This window comes from Glandiceps talaboti, chromosome 22 (assembly GCF_964340395.1).
Source record: "Glandiceps talaboti chromosome 22, keGlaTala1.1, whole genome shotgun sequence".
NCBI lineage: Eukaryota > Metazoa > Hemichordata > Enteropneusta > Spengelidae > Glandiceps > Glandiceps talaboti.
In genome coordinates, this window is record NC_135570.1 from 6,162,192 (window position 1) to 6,180,921 (window position 18,730).

At 32.8% G+C, this 18,730-nt stretch overlaps 1 protein-coding gene across 1 annotated transcript in view; it reads right to left on the reverse strand.

The window, feature by feature from the left end:
• LOC144451961 (calcium-activated potassium channel subunit alpha-1-like) overlaps positions 1-18,730 on the reverse strand; it is a 144,575-nt gene that overhangs the window by 95,379 nt on the left and 30,466 nt on the right. The gene's annotated exons all lie outside the window — the stretch shown is intronic.

Sequence of the window (18,730 nt, forward strand, 5' to 3'; positions counted from 1 at the left end):
ACTAAAAACATTGCTAAATCTTGAATTTCAAAGCGATTTGAAATTCACATGGCTCTAGCCTAATATAAACTGCAAGAGAACAAAAAAGCGTCATTTCAATTTAAAATCTACTCATTTTTTTTAAATTTAATTACCTGACGTATTTCACTACCATATGTATTGAAACTGTGTAACTACAAAGAGAATATACTATATATGTTAAAAGTGAATATTGAACTTTTGGTACATCCCCAAATTCTGTCTCCTCCTCCAAACCCCTCCTCATCTGCAGGTACAAGTAACTTGTCTGTATTGTGTACGATATGTACGTACTGACAGACTTGCCTAGATAAATTGCATACACACACTATTCAATTTGCAGAGCATTTTAAGATAACAAAACTGCTAATCAATATCAAACTTAATTGAAACACAAGCTCAAAAATCTCAACTATAAAAAAAATAATTTATCTGTTTTGAAACCAAGTCATTTTCAAGGCATTATGGTGAGAAACAATATTTTTTACTGAAATATGATATGCAACTTCCAATCTGTATCCAGTTATATACCTAACAAAGTAAACAGTGATCATTTTTATTGATTATTTCATTATTAGTCAATTGTGTTCAGAAAGGTAGTCAGAAATTTGATACATGTGTACCACTATGTTACGCTGACATGCGACAATTCAATACATATAATATATAATTAATGGAAACTGGCAAGTAATATATTCAACTCTGACCTTTGAACCTATCCCATGATCCTGTGTTTTCTGTTTCAAACCAATATCCTGCTGAATGCCCTGTGCACAAGTTTTGTCCAGTGTTTTGGGCTTAAAACCTGGTAACCACTCGGAGCTTATGAGAATTTTGATAAAAATGATATATTATATTCACCTGATAACCTCTCAGAGCTTATGAGAATTTTGGTAAAAATTGCATAACCTGGTAACCTCTTAGAACTTATCAGAACTTTGATAAAAAATATATTTTGTTTCCAAATGACAATACAAAAAATACTATAATACAGTCTACTACCATATATAGCTTGGTGGCAACCACTGGACAGACTTACTCAGATACTGTGATGTACATTTGTACACGTCAGTCTCTTGTAATAAATTATGCCCTCAGGCTAATACTGGTACTACAATAGGTGTAATGGACCATGCATGATACAATGGCAGAGAGATCTATAGATTTTAGCTGTCAGATTCACCAAAAACACTGGTACAACTTGATCTTTGTTAATTGTCTACTGGCTGCATCTGTGTAACTCTGTGCTATACACTGTGTACATCATGACACTACAGCTATATACTATTATTAAAAGCATTAGCATAAACGTAATGATGTTATCACATTCTCACATCACTTAAGACTGGAGGTTAAGTTTGAAGTAAACTGAATGAAATTCAATTGCAACCATTTGTCAGTATCTGATGGATTTCTATCGACATTCACTGTTCACCCAAAAATTCTCCAGCAAGAGATTTAGCAAGATTTTTGGTAGAATTTGTCCATTTGACTATGTGGAAAGATTGAGAGTGCAGAAAACAACCATGTGTATAGTTACTGGAAGCATAAATACTTTGACTAAGTCTGTGTCATCCTTAGGGTGTAATTAGGGGATTAGAAGCCTTTTGTCCACTGTTTTCAAGTGTTAACAATGTATTGTGGGTATTTTGAAGCAGTGTAACAGGAAAGGAGAAACTGGCACAGTTTCACATTGTAATAATTTGGGTGGAAAATCCAGGTGCACATGACCGAAATAGCTACATATAGGTTCCACTTTAATACTTTTGATATCACTGGATATATGTATATCGTGTTATTCATTGTATATATTTTCTTATATCATTCTGTATGTATTGTTCATTTTTCTGAGCATGTGCTCAGTATAACGGTAGGACTCCTAGCATGATTTCACATTGACGCTGATTTCAAAGACACAGGCTTTCATTGTGCACTTTAAAAAAGACGTTAGAAAATCAAATTAATTCATCATACAGATGAGATGTGATCCATTGATTCATTCCTACTTAATTGAAAACCTGGAGAAATCGATTCCATCATTCTTCAATTAATCTGCATATTCAACATTACCATGGAAACCATACTTACGTACGACTACTACTGGTACATTTTGGGCACTTTTAATGAGAAAATGAAGGAGATGCAAGCTCTAGCAGGTCATTCTACTTTCATATTTACAAACTGTACAATCAATCATTTTGTATCCCGGCTTTTCTATTCAGAGACTGCTGTTAATGTCGTTATAAAAACTCTCAAGACAAGTGTGAATTTGGGGGATTACTACGGGAATTATGACTTAAGAGCTATGGAGGAGGCTTTAACTCACACAGAGCCCGCAGGTGTTTATGTTGCTAGGGCTTTGAGTGACTGAGGGTAGACTGAACTGATAGGAAGAGTCTTGACAGTTTTACAACGATGTGATAGTGAGTGTGAAATATAGCCCTATAATCATGCAGTCTCAAACCTAACAGTAAATCTGCACAATTTTTTATATGTATTTATATACATCTCCAGGAACCATGAGCACACACAAAAAAGTATTTTTTTTTTTAAAAGGTCTCAAAAAGCTATTCTCAGTAAATTATGCCATAAAATGACACTGAAACAACACAGCTTTCGTGAATTACCTCGAGAGTACAATGGACATAAACAATTTACCTGAAAATCACTTTTCATGTCAAAGTTGAAATAAAAAGGCGCCATCCATATCAAGTCTGTAAAGACAATCTCATTTTCTGATTCCCTAGAGTATTAGGAGTTATACTGATAAAATATTAAACGATGCAGCCATTCTTCAGCAATTTAATACCATGGAGTACGACCTAAAATAGTGTATCACTGTCAAATGTTCAGATAAAAAAATGAAAATATAGAAAAAAAAGGCCCCAGTGTGTATACATACATGTCATATACATGTACTCTGTTAGTCTACAGTTCTAAACTGGTACAGTGTATTACGTATTAAAAACTTCACGGAGAAGTGTAATGAAGTTTTTATACACTGTACCAGTTTAGAATTCTAGACTAGTATTCTGTATTTATTACAAGTGAACATTGAAAGCTGCAACTGGAAAACTTTTTTGAAAATGTTTTGCTGGATAAAATAACTTCCTTGCAATACCGTACACCTTGAATATTACTGAATCACCTGTGGTTGATTGTATTTTTTGTAGCTGTATATACATGATATGGTACAATAAATTGATTTTTGGGTATCCACACCCAAATTAGCATCATCAACAGTGATCAACATTTCAACCTGTGTTTGTGTACTGCTTATGGATAATATCAACCACTGATTAACACTTACAATTTCTAAGTATTGGTATTTTAATAATTGTTAGTAAATATATTGTGGTTGTCTGATCGAAAAATGATACTCCAGGTGTAAGTAGTACAGTTTTTACATGCAGATAATGAGATTCAAATCCAAGCTTTTGCTCAAGATTTAAACTTGCCACTACATCACCTACAGATACTATTGACCACTAATTAACAGATACAATGTCTTTTTATAAATAATTGACCAATTTTTAGTGAATACATCTTTGGTTATTTGTCATGGAGGGTGAGTTGTTACAATACATTGCATTGTGGAAACAGGGTTTCAGCTAAATTTTACACTTGGGATGATGATTGTCAAATGTGACACCCCCTGTGTATATATGTTGTATGCTGGTAATTATTATCAAATGTGACACCCCCTGTGTACATGTTGTATGCTGGTACAATGTATGATAGCTATCAAATATAACACCCCTAATACCTTTAATGTTATTGTTTGGATGATGGTTATCAAATGTGACACCCCCTGTGAACATGTTGTATGGCGCGGCAATGATGGTTATCAAATCAAATGTGACACCCCTGATATATCTAATTCATGAATCTATAGAACTACTGCATAATCTGGTTGCTGGGGCCTGCAATATTGAATAATAACCAAAATATGAAATCTAATGCACTGAGTACAATAATCTTGTGATATTATTAGGCAAGAGCTTTTCAATGACGGTAATTCAGTAGATGTTTATGCCAATGGCAGGTAAATAATTGTTTGAAAGTACAGGAAGCCGTGTAAGCTTATGTTCACACTTCGTAACATACAAAATTCTTATCCCTCATTTCCTTGTCTGCATGATATCAACTTTTTATCAGGTAATGAATAATTGACGAGGTACAACGAAATCTACTCTCACAATCAGGGCTTCTGAGTCGGCTTATTTAGACCAATAACACTCTCTACTCTGAGTATTATTAAGGAATAAACATCAATGCCACCTAACCAATTAATCCATTTTTGGTAGAAATATGTTCAGTATAGGGACGATCGCACACTGTCGCACAAGCTCAACAAACAAACGTCGTTCGTTTAGGCCAAAACCCACTCCCCTAAACAAAAGTGCGACATCAAACATGATGCGAACTATAATGAAAACTATAGCGGTCACACCTCTATGATCGATGTAATGTAAAAACATGATTATAAACACATTAAAAAAACTACTGGAAACCCAGCACCATATCTCACATTAGAAGTAAATTTTAATCAACTTCTCAACATCTCAGTAGTAAATACAGAAGCTGTTATCATTGAAAGAATGAATATTAATAAATAAATAAATAAATACACACACACACACACACACACACACACACACACACACACACACACACACACACACACACACACACACATATATACATACATACATACATACATACATACATACATACATACATACATACATACATACATACATACATACATACATACATACATACATGAAAGAATGAATGAATACATGCATGAATCAATCAATCAACCAATCAATGAACAGATAAATAAATAAATAAATGAATTGTGTGATGATGCCAGTATATGTATACATATATATACATCATTTTATATGTAAATATATTCATACAGAAATTGACATGTTGATTGATGTGATGTTGGCAAAAGGAAATTTACATTTTACAACAATAAATATATGTACAAATAGATCGACGTGTTTTGAATATTTGTTCTTTCTGTATAGTTTTTGTTATATATTTGACAAAATTTTCTTTTCTAATACATCAAATTAATCATTGCTTCTTTTGTTTGATACTTTTAATTTTAATCTTTGTGTGCTACAGGTATATTCTATCATTGGATGTTATTCCCCAATATATTTCTTCGTTCGGCCAAGGAAAATACGAGTGACCTAAGGGGCCTTTGTCACTACGAGTCGACAACCCTTAGGTCAGGAGTAAATATTCTGGCGGAACAAAGAAAAATACTGGAGAATAAAATAATTATACCAGCACCAACAATATCAAAGAAAAATCAGGGAATGGCAATTTTGAATGTTTTGACTCATATTTCAAACACAGCAAAAGCAGTGACATAGACACGCATTGTCGTGACATAGACACACGGTGTCATCTACCTAGAATGACCAGAGTATATATATTCCATATTTTGGCACATGCATGGTAGAAGTGACTTTATAAACTGGTAGACTAGGATTAGGGAAAATGCACAGAGAATACCGGTGCATTCTTTCTGGTGTGTCCATTTGTATTTTTTGTATGCATAAGTGACTTTTTTTACACTGGTAGAGCTAAAATGGATTTATGAAAACGTACAGAGCATATCAATGCATTCCCTGGCTGCACCATAACAAAGTATCTGTTCAAGAGAAACCCCACGACGTCACATTATTTGTACGTTTATAGAAATATATATAGATCTTCATTAGCGCTGTATATAGGTTTTGTCTACATTAGAGTTACCTCTAGGGAGATATACAGTTTTATTTCAAGAACATAGTAGGTAAAAGTGCTATTTCTAACAGTACCGCTTTACACTAACCAAGTGTTTTCCATTTTCAAACCTAAGGTTAGAGTTTGGAAAACATGAAAATGTTATCACATTTTATCATGTCATAATTTATCATCTTAACAAAATTTATTGCTACATAATATGTTATATAATTATATTATCCTCATGTTATATTCTCTATGTATCCCTGTATCAATCATCAAGCTGTTGTGGATTCATTGAACCCCCTCCTTCAATCCTCAATCCCCACCCCCACCCCACCCCCTTTTATCCTATCTCAATTACATGTAAATGTATGGGAATATTAAAGTTAGATGGTATCAGTACATACACATCAACACATATTCTTAAGTTCAATATTTCTGGTAAGGATTTGAAAAGGTCACTTGAAAAGGTAACATACACACACTGTACTACAGAACTATTTGTTAACTGCCTCAACAGGAAGTGTTTACACAACAATCCAACCGAAATATAAAATATATACTAAACCAGACTCTGGTTCAGTGCTACATGTAAATGAAATTCTTGATATTTTAATCCAATCCCAAATTTCTAAGCTATGGTATGGCTTTGGCAAATATTACGGATTATCTTCAGGCTTATCTTAGCAAATAAATCATGTATAGAATTATATCTGATCTGAGTTGTGGCTCCCTTGGGTGTAAAAACAAAGTCTTGTTTTCAATTTGTATACAGGTCACGGCGTTGGTAATGACATGCGATTTGCCACTATTCTTGTGAAGACGAGATCATTAATATCAGATCGTTTGATTAATTGCTTGATTGTTACACTCAATGTGCCCTAATTATAAAACATACAGAATTAACACCTTCATCATTTGTTCTTGTTTACTTTCTGTTTTGCTCATTCATATCAGGAATGAAACTGATTATAATTCTCGGTACCTATAACAGCATTGTACCTCACGCTAGAGGATCAAAACAGAACAAGAAGGTCAACTTATTTTCATATGTGCCTATAATACAGTAATCCATGTTTATATACATGTATGCAGTTGCAGTTAAAATCACATTGTTGACCAAGGAATCAAAGAATAATTTTGTCATTCAGTTGTGTTTAATAAACACAGAACAGAGCTTTTACTTTAGAAATTAAATGTTTCCTTCCTTGAAAGACACAAAGTCTGTACTTTACTGCACGTAACTATGCATTGAGCACCACTATTGGCTAACTTTTCTATGTTTACATATTTTTTACCAATGAGGTGTTTGGTTATTGAGAATGACTGCGATACATTTTCATAACCACTGCAATGTAATGATTCTAAAACCTGGAAATGTGTGTTTATAAATAATATTATGCATTCAGTACTTGTACTAATGTTTCACTGATTCTGTTAAACAATAAATTTCTAAGATTTAGTCTTGCCAGACAAGTGCCACATTATATTTTATCATCAACTCACATGAATCAAAATCAAAATTTAGATACTTTTTCTTAGAACTTGAAGGAAATAAAACTCAGATCAGATATTGTTTCATGCATGAATCATTTGGTGAGATAAGCCCCAGGATAATGTCACCCATGAAAAGAGGGAACCTGTTATCAGGAACAATTTTTACACTCACTGGAATCAGATATGTACATCTCATGATACAAGTAACTTACACCAACAAGTTTACTGCCATGACTACAATCAGATACATGCATCACAATCATGTCCTTTTTATCTTTACTAACGTTTTTCCAAAATGACATACCCCTTACAGGCATGGTTTCACTATGATCACTGGAAAAACTCTACCTAATGTCACCAAACTGAACTCTCACTCATTTTGTATATATTTTGACAAATAGACAATTTTAAACGATACATTTGTACTTTGTATTCCAGTGTTAAACAATGATTTTTTTTCATGAGTTTAAATAGCATTTATAAATGGGAATGTATTTCAGTATTTTCTGAATAATCATTTCAGAAATGTCATTTTCCAGGTGTAAAGTTAATTTTCCATGACTTTTCCGAGAAGATTTGACAACTCGAGGACTTTCTAGGTGCATGGCCCCTACCATCTTACCATACATGGGGATTCCCTTATTAGTCTACAAACTGACATTATAGGAGTCAGCCATCTGTGTTTTTGACACAGTAAGACGTGGGTTGTTAATACCAGACACTAATTACACAGTATAGTTATATGGTCTCAGCCTGTCAAAAGATCAATTTCTCCTAGTAGTTCTACGCTGCTGTAACCTCACTACTGTGTAACATTTGGAATATCCGTTGGCACATTACACTTTCTGATGATGATATAAAACCTGTCAGTCACACATTAACTCCTATTGTATCACAACACAAACACAAGCCAAAAATGTAATGACTATTCTGTATGTATATAATGGAACATTCTACTTCGTTATTTCCAAAACACAAAATCTGACACACTTAAACATGTCATTCGATATTTTCCTCAAATTTCAGAATGGTTTGGTTAGATGGAACTACACAAATGACAAGTCTCCGCACAGTGTCACTTACATTGTATACATCAGGAGTTTTGCCCTTGGCTATGGAAAATAATGAACTTCATGCTGTGATGTATAATTGAGTTTCAACAGTGACCTCGCTAGGTCAAATAATCTGTGTACATTTACGTTTGTACTTCACTTTCGTCCAATTAGTCAGGGAGGAAATCACCTTGGCAGCTCCTTATTCTGAAATTCCTGTTCAATTTTGACTATGAAGGAAAGTGACAAATCCTTACTTATGTTAGTTCACATTACCACTGACAAAAATACACCAATGTCAAGTTCAAGGCTTAGATCTGCCTCATTCTTGATATGAGATTCATATTATATATAAACCCAAATCAAAATATAAATAATACCTGGAGCTATTAATCAAAATATGTGCACGTCTAAAATCATGTTCATATGATATATAGTCAACTTCTGCTTTGCATACAAAATGAATGTTTCTAGCAGAATTATACGTCACAAGATATGTAAATATAACAAAATATGCAGCTTTACATGTAGTTCTAAATTGATATTTCAGTTAACACTCAACTGCAAAGTTTTACAGGAATTCTTGACAGAAATAAATGAACCACACAATGTCTTAATTCATGAGAATCAATTACTACAAGCCTTTTGCTAACATAGATAAGTTGTAAGTGGTGATCGTACATATTTAACCATTCTACAATTTGTGTACAAGTAATTCATCATTAGAAGTTCATACTTGGAAAAGGTTTCCCATAAATACTGAGCAAAACTAGTATACAACCTAAACATCAACATAACACGTACCTTAACCTTAAATGATGGCAATGATTAATCACATGGTACAACAAATACTTCTATAGTATATGTATACTAGAACAAGGGGATATTTAATTTTCCAAGAATTTAACTTACAAATGCAGAAGTCTGCAATCTTGTTTCTAATAATATAGTTCAGGAACATATACAGGGAGAGTTTATGTAACAAATATTTCATGGCTCTTCAGAGATGAAGAAACAACCCTTTGTATTACTATTCAGTATGGTATAGGTATATTTGTATGTAGATATACATATATCTATATCAGTTCCAGACACTGACAATCCTGAAAATTCATATAAATTATGAATATTTTAATCCACAGTATACACCTGTACCTCTTTTAAGAGTTTGGTTTAAACTTTAGGTAAGTTTTGATGTTTTAGTCCTCCAACCATTGAAGATGAAAGTCTACCTCCTTCTTAAGCCATTATCTACCCAAAATTCATTATCACAGCTCCATCCTTAATTAACAGTCCCACCCTGTCCAGCATTAATTAATGTTAACAAATCGTGCCTGTCAAACATTCATTTACAGTCACAGCTTCATCCTGACCAGCATACATAAACAGTCTCAGCTCCAGCCTGTACAGCATGCATTAAGTCACAGATCTATCCTATACAGTACTCATTAACAGTCAAATCTCCAGTCTGGCAGACATTAAGTCACAGCTCGAGTCTGTCCAGCATACATTAATGGTCACAGCTCCACCCTGTCCACCATAAGCCACAGCTCCATCCTGTCCAGTATACATTAACACTCACAATACCATCCTGTCCCGTATACATTAACACTCACAACTCCATCCTGTCCAGCATACATTAACAGTCACAGCGCCATCCTGTCCAGCATACATTAACACTCACAACTCCATCCTGTCCAGCATACATTAAATGTCACAGCTCCATCCTGTCCAGCATACATTAACACTCACGACTCCATCCTGTCCAGCATACATTAACTGTCACAGCTCCATCCTCTCCAGCATACATTAACAGTCACAGCTTCGTACTATCAAGAATTCATTAAGACAGTAATAATAAGAGTCACAGCTCAATCCAAACCCTTACTGGGCATTAACATTCATCCACAAGCTTTACACATTTTCTGCTTACTCAACCACAAAGGAGAATATAAGATACGCGCTACATCAAACACAGCTAGTATTCACTGCCTACAGTATGTGTACACCACTTCAAATCTCCATTTAACTTATTTGTATGCTCCTAATAAAGGATTTAATTTCACATCAGGTGTACACAAATGCATCAAAATACATGTATATACTAACAGCTGAGAAACCTGGATACATAGAAAATTAAATCTTGTAATTCATAATTCTCAAATACAAATTTTACTTTGCTGTTAACGCTATAAAACCACAAATATAATTATGTTATTGTGAAATTAAGATCTTTTAAAACAGTTTTTTTTACAAAAATGAACCAAAAAGAGTAAACAAATACTACTAATTGTAGCATACATGTATGTAGCAATAATATGTATGAACAATATATGTATACAAAGTCATGCAATTTTGCAGAGTTGCTGTAATATTTTCAGATATGTAATTCTATTTATATTTGTATTATCCTTACCAGTTCAAAATTTCTTTTCAATTTATATAGTAATCAATAACTAGAAGATTGTATAATTTAGAAAGCTACATTTACATGACCTTTTAAAGACAAATGACCTTTTTAGCATTATGAATATTTTAACAGTTAACGCTAATATGAATATATTTAGCTTTAGTCTACAGTGTGTCATAATGTTTTTAATCAAATTTGATGACTGGTGATGTACATATGTATCCCAAAAGCCCATTAGTCCTTACGGTAACAGTAACTAACAACAACGCTTTGTTGAATGACACTTTGTTTTGGTTTCGCCAGTACAATGGCCAATGGTCAAATACAAACACAAGGAGGTAAAGAAGCTTTGTGTAGACATTGTCCTTGGGTCTTCAATAAATGTTTATTGTGCCTAGCCATCTCCAAAAATAGTCCATGTCAATATGTACAATGGTAGGCTGGATTAATGCACAAGTCTCCATGAACAAATTATCCCAGATGTATTGAGGATTTTTTTATGAAACCACTATCAAAAAACAGTTTCCAATATTAGAATAACCGAAGAACTACTGTAACATTATATATTCTCGCCAGATCACTGCACACACAACCATCTGCATTTTATTGTCTCACAAAATTAATTTAACACGTTATGTAACTTGACAAAATTATCTAAACATGTTACTGATTTCTTAATAATCATAAGTCTTAATCAATTTAATAATTAAATTACAGTACTGAGGCAAACACCACACATAATGAATTTTGTCTGAGTGACTAATTGGCAGTAGAGAATATCATAGTTGGTGGGTACAGTCTTCATTTATGAGTATCATAAGTGATATTGAAATTATGAAAAAATACACTGGCTATTGAAAGAAGTGGCCATCCTTTTGTCCATAAACTTAAGATAATGACTGTTATAGATGAAGACTTTAGTATAAAGAAACAAGGAAATCACTTAAATAATAAATTTATTTAATAAAAAGACAATAATAATTAGTTATCATACATACCAATATTATACTGAAAAACAGAAAATTGTGCCGAAACTCAATTTTAATCTTACTGCTGCCACAATGCATTATTGACAAAATGTTGACAAAAAAATACAGGATTTCAGCAGATTATTCTGTTGTATTTTACTTGTGCTTTCAATAACAAAGAATTTGTGTAGCTACTGCACATAGTTTTACCATAGGAACGGATGTTGTCACTTTTACATACAATATGCGGGTACATGTACAAAGCAACACTCTCGCAGAGGTGGAAAACTCAAATATATTTTATATGCATTCAGTCTGATGCATTATTCAAATAATGAAATATGCACCACGAATCAATATTAATAACAATAACAATATTTTATTATTATTATTATTATTAATAAATCTTATCAGCACATAACAGCCTCAATGTACTAAATACAAAACAGAAAAGGCTAAAACAAATAACAATGTATGGCAATAACTATATTATTTGATGCAACACATATATATACATGTACATGTATAAACAGTATGTGTATACATATATATATATATATATATACATGTATAAACAGTATGTGTATACATATATATATATATATACATGTATAAACAGTATGTGTATACATATATATATATATATATACATATATATATATATACATGTATATAATATATACACATGTATGTATGTATGTATATATATTATATATATATATATATATATATATATATATATATATATATATATATATATATATATATATATATATATATATATATATATATATATATATATATATATATATATAGTGTATTCTGATTGGTTATGATAGAGGAACATGATGATCAATATTTAATCATTTCCTCCTCATTAAAGAAAACACCCCATACACCAGTAGTTCCTAATTCATTCATTCAACACTCAAATTTCTACATGTGGAAACATTTTTCCTCATGGCACCAGTGGGTCAAAAGGCCACAATAAACATTATTTTGAAAGAAACCAGGCTATTACAAATGCATAGAACTATTTCTCAAACACAAGACTTCCAGCTGACAAACTAATTTATCACCAACCAACATAAAGTTTCATACATATCCAACAGCCTTGTAAAGAGATTTATGAAAAGCTACAAACAGAAATTTCCAAAGACAGCTTTTCAGTTATACAGATATCCTGCTGTCATTGAAATTGCTTTATTAATAAGCTATATATTCTGGTATATTCAGTGAGAATAAAAAAACAGTACTTAGGCATAAAAAAATTGTGTGGTTCCGATTACATTCAATTTTAGAATAGGTGGGGTAGGTAATTTATTTTTTTAAATTATTTTTTTCATATGTGAGTGTCTCGTTCAGGTAGATATGTTTTTCTGTTGTTTTCCATATAGTCTCTGTGTTATTGGTTTCTTCTCATCAGATGTACAGCCATTACAGATTGGAAGAACAGTTTTATATTGTGTTTTTAAGTTGATTTCAGTTTCCGCATTTTCCACTATTTCTTGCGAGACTTCATGATTTTCGTTATTTTATTTTTTCATGAATGCATAAAAAATACTTTAGGGTCGGCATAAAAAACTAGGTGGGGTCGGTAACTAGAACCAAGCAACTTTTTTAAATAGGCCTTAGTAAAGCCTTATGAGGTTATGAATATTATATCAATATATTCAATATAAAAAATAAATTGATCTTTTTTAAGTAAATTCATGAGTTTATATCATACAATCTCACAAATAATTTACCATTATATTCAACAAGAGTAAAAAAACGATATTTATTAAATGGGTTTATACAGTTATGTCATGAATATACGTGTATATTTATTTAATAAGAATAGAAAACATGTTTAAATATAACAGCACCCCATGACGTGCGCGAGTGCAAGTGTGGTGTCCTTGTATTTGCAAATGTTCTCTGCAGCAATATTTTCACGAGCGTACCATGTGAAAGCACAGCAGATTAACACTGCAAGCACAAGGTTATCGCAATAAATATTGCACATCATATCATTTAGAGTCCAGTATATTCACACACAAAATTATACATTGAACAAAACAGGATTACATTGTATGACCTCAATGTGAATGGACTACAGATGGTGTGTGTTGTAACACTAACAGTTTATAACACTGATGACATCTGACTTCCACCTGTTATGGTTTATTACATCTACTGTGACACTACCACATATATCATACATACCATCATATTTATGTACGTACAAACAACCTTCAACCTATCTAGGAGACATTGTAGCTGGGGTTTTAATAGTGGCAAAACCCTTACCAAATTGGAATTTTAAAAAGTATATAATGTATACATAAAGTATACTTACGGTGACCTTAAACCTAAGTTATCAAGGAAACATTGTAGCAGGGGTTTTAGTAGTGGCAAAACCCTTACCAAATATGTTAAAAAGTATACTTAAAATATACTTTTGTTGACCTTCAACCCATCTATATTAAGGTTATCAAGGAGCTAGTCTAGTTCCTATATAGTATCATTACAATTTATACCTTCACTCTCAGAACCACAGGCTGGTCATCCAGACTATCAAGGAGCCATTGTAGCAGGGTTTTAGTGGCAAAAACCCTTACCAAAATGGAATGGTAAAAAGTATACTTTAAAGAGTATACTTTTGTTATGATAAAAGTATACTTTTTAAATTTCAAATACATTTCAAATATGCTTAAGTCTTGCTTGTCACAATGTCAGATAGAATGTTTTGTATATTTGGTCATACCTTCCTATCAAAGTAAATTTAAAGTATACATCTTTCCACTTGTTTTTGACTCAAAGTTTCACATAAGTTCTCTTTACATGGGCCAGCCCTTTGTACTCCAATAGTAATTTTTTCATGCTTGAGGGTTAAAACAGAAGAAGGAGGATGACTAATTGTCTATAATAATGCACAAATGTATGCAGTGTGTGGTACAGGCTACTTTTAAAAGTTGTGACAGTTAATACCAAAGTTAGACCATTTGCGATATTCAACCATTTACTATATTTATAAGTCTATTATCATTGTACGGTATGCTCTAAACAATTACTGGTATGTAACAATTTCTGTAAATGGCAGACGCCCATGCAAGTTGCAAAAGAAGCCACCTTCACAGTGAGTCAGGTTTTGGCATTTGTGGAAATTCTTTAGTAATCATAAAGGGCATCCACATAATTAGTAGAGAGAGACTGGTACATAGCAAATGGAGAAATTTATGTGTAACCATTGTATTACTTAACAGATAATTTAGCAAAAGTAGCCACACTGTGAGAGTCTAATGCAAAACAATTTCTTGCTATGCACTAAAATTTGACATTCTCCTATCCCTTTCATGGTGACTCACAAGCAAACACATACATGCATACATACACATGTATCTTTACCATTCCAATCACAACTGTTTCAAATATTTTTATCTGTTATTGCAGAATGCACGGTGTATCACATCATTTGATGGCAGCCACAACTGTTATATGCATTTCTGGCACTTTAATCTTGAATATGTGAACTATATAATCTCTTCATAGTTCAACCCTAAACATGGATGAAGTTACTAAATTGAGGATATGTAATACATTCAGACTACGACACTCTGTACAAATCCGATAATCATTCTCATTTATATTAACACAGGAAATAAATGTATGATTATTATTATTATTATCAGTATGAATATTGATATTCTAATGAAATGTAAATGGATGTAAAATGAGCGGCATTGTGTATGTCCTTGTATTTCTATGTTGAAAAACATTTCAGAAGGTACAGGTACAGTATTACGTTGTACAGCCAGACTACATGTATGCATTACATGACAGATAGTGACATGTGTACCATCTGCCTTGATTGATGTGATGTCACACTTGGTTTTGCATCTAAGCACGATTCCTCAAGGATTTTCTGTCCAAAATCGAACAAAAAGATATTTAACTAACACACGAACAGGAAAGATAATCACGCGATGAAAAAGAGTTTTTAAAGTTTGACACCATATAGTGAGTTAACAGACAATTTCAGTGAATAAATTGCTAATACCACTGAAAGCGTCTATACTAATACATAATCTTTATAGAAAGAGATCCTCCAAGATATATTTGGTGGGTGGATTAAAATATTTGATGAATATAAATACCCATATTTGATGAATGAGCACAAATGTATATCAAATTAGCGAATAAATATCCATATTTGGTGAGATATTTGTGATTGTTTTAACTTTTATACAGTACAAGAAGTGTGGCCAAGAAAGTTGAAAACTAGTCATAATCCTTCAAATATGAATGCACAACATAAACGAATACTTAATTTTATTATAAAATGTACTCAAATATCTGACATTGTTGATGTATTTAAATTTTAATATTTGTAGAGTGATCTTTAATTTGCTTGGAAAAATGTCTTCAGAGAAAATTTCAGAGATTATTTCCCCGTGAATGAAATGACAGTTGGATGGATGCTTTAAGTTGGTATATACATGTAAATACATGTATCTTCAAAGATGGGATACTAGTAATTGGAGGGTGATTGATCTTTATAGTGGTATGATCAATCAGAAACACACAGTCTGTACACTGTACCCTTTGATAATCTACACATAGCAGAGAGCAATAGCTACTATAGGTATACTGTTTGGGTTATGGAAGCCAGAAAATGAGGCCTAAAGACATGTAGGAAACAGGGTGGTATTATGTACATTGTAGTGTAGAACTTAGAAGGGCGACCATATAGAAAAGTTTGAAACAGACAATCTGTATGGTTGGTAATTTGACATCCCATTTCAATTCATTTGAAGAAGCTTACCCTGTATTTCAAAAGTTTAACAATCAAACCACAAAGATGCAGACATGTGTAGTGTAGAAGAGCACTCCTAGAAAAGCTTAAGATACACTAGAATGCATCACAATTTGCATGGTTGGCTCCCAACTTCAATTCATCTGTAGATGTTGGCCAAAATGCATGACAATTATCATCTGTACACGGTACTGTAAGCCTATTACAGTACCAAAGTTTGACAACAGAAGAACCATATCATCTTTAATTTCACAAATTCAAAAAATTCAGTAAATCCAGCTATCTTTTAGTTGATATAAACAACTCTCAAGTACAGTCCATTCCTATTATAATATAACCAATTAAATAGATAAGTCTTTCCTGATGATCTATTAGCACATTATTTGACCCTGTCCTCCTCTCATGTCCCAACAAAATATCTCAATTAACCTAAGTTGCATAGTCACAGACGTTTGGACAGCTCAATTCCTCATTTCATACTCCTATGAACTGCTCAGTAATCTGTCAATCACACTGTCTCCACTAATAAATCATAGCTCAGTCTCCATTTGTGACAGTTGATGCATACTATGAATACAAATGATGCTGTCATGAGTATTGCAACGACCAATTAAGTACATGTACACATGTAGCTCATACTGTACCTACATCCACCCACCCACCACACACACACACACCTCCCCCCCCATCCCACCACAGACAGACAGACAGACAGACAGACAGACAGACAGACAGACAGACAAACAAACAAACAAACAAAGACACTACAGTTGATGCATATTATTATGAATATAAATAGTGCTGTCATGAGTATTGCGAAGACCACACGCCGATAAACACATATAGCTCATACAAGTACAATGTACATCCCCCCAAACATACAGACACAGATACAGACACATAACACAGACTGTACACTTGAAACAAAGTATTGCAACGACTAATTCAGTAGCTCACATCCACATATCCATGCACTAACATTTACATGTAGATATACATTGTAGACACAAATGTGTAGATACTAGATAGTATAGTTGAAGCATACTATAAATGATGCTGTCATGAGTATTGCAAAGACCAGTTCAGTAGCTCACACCCACATATATATATTTTAAGAGCTGTGATTTTCCCATTTCCCAGGGTGCATTTGTCAATCGTATACACTTCAGGACATACACCTGTGTTGTCTTTGTAAACAATCCTATTCCTGACAGATATTAGAATTTCAGTATCAGTGAACAGTTGTTTTTTCATGTTCAGTTAAATTATTCTTCCTGATTTGAATACACAACATGTCTGACATGTCAACAAGTTCCTTCCACTCCGAACAGCTGGTACGTTGTTTTTACATTCATATATATTGCAGGACTATGTCACATAACCTTAACAACAGAAGACTGAAGTCACAAATCACATACAACGTACATTCTGATATATAAAACCTAAGTAACACTGAGAGGAAATCTGGTAAAATTTACACTTCCTTTTATTTCAGGATTCTGACACATAACATGATTATTGAACACTCATCACAAATCAGAAATGAGAATTTATGATACATAAAACCGAAGATCCAACGAGATGAAATCTGTTAAAATTTACGCTTTCATTTATTTCATTTTCAGGACTGTGACACAATATAACAACAGAACACTCATCACACATCACAAATAGTAGGAGAAAATCTAGTAAAATAGTAGGAGAAAATCTAGTAAAATTGACACTTTTCACTTTTTACAAAGGAACGGTACACAAAACAAGGGAAATTTTTCATTACATTTTACTTTAAATATGTAGTTAGTGCCTTCAATAAAAACGTTGATTGGATCACACTGTGACATACGACAAATGCAAGATTCAATCCAAGTTGATACTGTACCAATGAACTCCATTCTCTATGGTTGCCTATGGTTACCATTGATTCAGAAGAAAAATCAGTCAAGCCAACACCTGAGTGTGACAGATGTTTGAACCATCTGTTTACATACCTTTGAACCAATAAATCTGTACATGTATCAAAATAGCAACACTTAAGGGGTCAATATTCTCCCAGCTATAACACAACTTAATCAAAAATTGTGTTTGTCCATTAAAGTTAAATAAACACAATTTCAGTGAACCAATTCAATAATTGACTTGATTTCCTGTTTTTAAATTCTCAAAAAACTTAATTAACAAATTGACCCTATGAGAGAGGCCTTCGTAAGTATTCTAGGAATCTCAATTTACCTAC